Genomic DNA, 3,962 nt, shown 5'->3' with positions numbered 1-3,962 from the left:
GAAAGATCATACAATCCTCATCAGTAGTGACATTAAAACACATTTTAGGCTTAATATTAAGAAATGAGCATTGCGCACAAGTAGTACAGTTTAAAGTTTAATTATAATTTTTTATATCAGGAAGTCTTGAGCGATATGTCAGTAAATATGTTAATAGATTTGAACTATACTTAGTATGAAATAAATGTATTTTAAATATATTACGTTTTTACTAGGGATGTTACAAAAGCTTTCTAAAATGCTGTTTTTTAAAACCTATTCATCAAAGAGTCCTGAAAAAATGTATCATAGTTTGCACAAAAATATTAAGCAACACAACTGTTTTTAAAATATTTATAAAAAGAAGAAATGTTTCTTAAGGTCCAAATAACAGCATATTAGAATGATTTCTGAAGGATCATGTGACACTGAAGACTGGGGTAATGACTTGAAAATTCTGCCATCACAGGAATAAATTCCATTTTTAAATATTAAATTAAAAAACAGTTATTTTGAACTGATATAAAAAATGATTAAAAAAAATGCAGCCTTGGTGAGCATAAGAGACTTATTTCAAAAACATTTACAAAATCTCACAACCCCAAACCTTTAAACAGCACTGTATACTGTACGTGTTTTAAAACAGTAGCACAGAGACAGAAACAGATACAGTTAGAGACTTTGTTGCACTTAGTGTTTTGCGTTTATGTTGCACATTTTCGGTTGTTATTCCTGCAGGTGTCATTTTTTACTTCCGATTAAGCAGGATGAATGCAGGTCTGTCAGAAAGATGGAGAGAAAGATGAATGGCAAACAAGGTGCGAAACTAGTTTACAGGAAGGTGGAGAAACAGCACAGCATATTTGAGGTCACACACTCACACACTTCTCTACTCTAAGTAGATCATGCTCAGTGCACCACTCTCTCTCTCTCTCTCTGTGTGATATTTATCAAATTCACATTGTATAAATGGGTCTGTGTGCTCTTTAAATTTGGTATCATTCCCTGTGTGATGCATACCTACTGTACTCCATTTATCTTTAAAAAGAAATGTGTGAGAACTTCTCAAACAGGGCTACAGTGACAAAACACACAGCAAACAAAAATGAGTGTAAGTGGCAACACATAAGAGAGTCTGTGGCCTAAATTCCAAACATGATAAATCTTGTCCCATGTGCGTCTGTATGGCGTCAACATGTGTGTTGCATTTGTTTGTAACGAATACACAGTAAAATCACACAAGCTCCTGTGAAAAGGCAAACAGCTCCTTCAATTGACCCACTAAGCTTTGCTTCCTTAGTTACTCTTGCTAGTTCAGCCAAGCTTTACATTCCCATAGGAATGAACTCTAAATGTCTACAAGAGCAAAAAAATTTGCTCAAGAAGTGGGAAAAAAATTGAATAGATATTCTTATGTGGGCTGGAATGAAGCATGACATTGGCAAAGCATCTTTATCTGCCATTATTCTTTAAAGAAATTGGTAGATTACACAGTAATATGATTAAAAGGAGGTGGCTGTGAATCAAAATTGAAGCAAATGGTTATTTAAAGCCTCATTTAATAGCAGTAACATTCATGCAAGTGACCTGAATTAATATGTAAATTAATTAACATAATTTAGGGCTTGATTAACAATTTACCTTTGAGAAAATGTAGGTGTGATGTTACATTTTAATTTGGTAATGAAGGCACACACATAGTTTAATACAAAGCATTTCATGATTTATTTAAAAATCCTGAAATGGGAAAAAATACTATGCAACAATGTTTATGCAAATGGTTATTGTTTTTAAACTATACTCCATATATTTTCAGAAAAAGAGCGGTTGCCTATGGCGCAAAAGCTAAAAGATACATCTTTGTACCTTATTTCCCTTAAATGGTACATATTAATACCTAAGGTACTTATTATACTTCAAAAGTACTAAGTTGTACATACAGTATTAGTAGCCTACCTTTTGAAAGGTTACTGCCCCATTGACAGTTTTTTTTCTAAAAGTGTAGACTTATATTATAAAAGAATAAAAGCTGGACTAATAAAGCAGATGGCAACAGTTGGTAGGGTATGATTGGTCAACAGCTTTTTTTTTCACTGAACCCACAACTATGTACACACTCGCTTTTGCTCATATCTCTTTCAATCAGCCTATTTTCCACTCATCTTATTTTCATGCTCCATATGGTTAGAAAAAGACACACACACACACACACACACACACAGTCACTTCGATTAATAAACTGTCAGTGTTTAGTTGCACAGAGCTTAAGGAGGACAACATATAAAAGTGAAACTTCTTTCACATCTGCAGAGGGCCAAGATTATCTTCACAGTGGAAAAACATTCACACTGTTATTTCATTGATAAAAAAGGACACATTGACATGATCGAATTTATGTGTGTGTCTCTACAGTAATAATTAAACTCTAGTCCATATGGACCCTTGAATTTCCACAACAGACATCTGTTCCTCTGCCTCAGGGCCAACATGCAGACATATTTCCTAATAAATATTACAACAAAATTACATGCACTTGACACCCTGGAGTCTTCATAGCTTTGTGCAGAATAAATGAGCAATTATGTAATGGCTGAATTAGTCTCAATAGGTGTGCTTTAATGCATAGTGTTCACACATTGACCATTTTGGCTTGTGCTCTGGTGTGGAGATAAATGAGCACTCATAATTTATAAAGAGCTTTATTAACTACATTCTGCATGCAGAAAGTGTGTTTCTCCATTGATGGCTATTTAAAGTTGTGTACATTTTAATTACTTAAATTTTGGTTTGTTCCTCACACGAAGTTATGATTTTAGACTATAATACAATGTAAACGACAATTTGAACTTAGAGATTGCTAGTAAATTTCACAAAAAAATCCCAAATAAATGGAAAGTAAACCTTTAATTTAAAAAAATGTTTGAAGTAGAAAGTGTGAAATAATGTTTTACTGTAAAACATACTCCAATGTTTGTTTTACAACCTTTTTCTGTGTACTTTTATGATGCTGTTTAGAGTGTGATATCTCCAGCCCTCATTCTTTTTCATTGTATTGAAAAAAAACAGCCTGGATATTCCTCAAAAATTCATCTTTTCTGTTCAACAGAAGAAAGACTGTAAAAGAAAGATTATGAATGACATGAGGATGGGTAAATAATGACACTTTTTCTCAATAATCACAGAGGCTCTAAGGCAAACTTGAGGAACTCTGGGAGCAAATGCCTGATCAAAGACAAAAAAAGAAAAAAGAGAATGAATTATAAACTGTAAGAGGGAAATAATTTATGATGCAAATAAGTGGGGCTTTTACTGTAACTTTAAAGGGGTCATAGGATGCCCATTTTCCACAAGTTGATATGATTCTTTAGGGTCTTAATGAAAAGTCTGTAACATAGTTTGGTTAAAATTTCTCAATGGTAGTGTAAAAAACATCTCCTTTCAGATCAAGCCGTTTTTGTAGCATTTTCCTTTAAATGTTAATGAGCTCTGCTGCCCCCGCCCCTCTCTTCCGAGCTGCTCTCAGAGAGACTGTTTACTTTAGCTATTCATCGTGAAACTTGCTAATTAGCACATTATTAGGAAAGGCGATTTGCAAAGATTCATTACAAAACATTATACTCACTTCGGTAGATGAGGCTGGATCATGAATGATTCGCGCGAACATAGACGCATTTATGTAGATCGGGGGCGCATTCCCTTCAGAAACAAACATAATCCACTGCGTCTTCAGCAGCTCAGATGTCGGGAGTAAATGACGACTGCTATGTTCATTATTACATCCAACAACAGAACACCTCAATCGCTTAGGAGTCATTCTTGTCTACAACTGCTCCAGTGGTGAAACAATGGCGGACTGATGACAGCTCACTCAGGCGGGTCTAAGGTAAGACGCAAGTCCAGTCTGTGCTGAAACGCTACTGCCAATCAAACTATCGTGGGAGGGGCCGGTCTATGTGACTCCACAAAGGAAGGCATCTGAGATC

Source organism: Sinocyclocheilus rhinocerous, unplaced genomic scaffold (genome assembly GCF_001515625.1).
Source record: "Sinocyclocheilus rhinocerous isolate Xijiao unplaced genomic scaffold, SAMN03320098_v1.1 scaffold1063, whole genome shotgun sequence".
NCBI lineage: Eukaryota > Metazoa > Chordata > Actinopteri > Cypriniformes > Cyprinidae > Sinocyclocheilus > Sinocyclocheilus rhinocerous.
The sequence above is the reverse complement of the archived record's forward strand: the minus strand, read 5'-3'. Positions refer to the sequence as shown.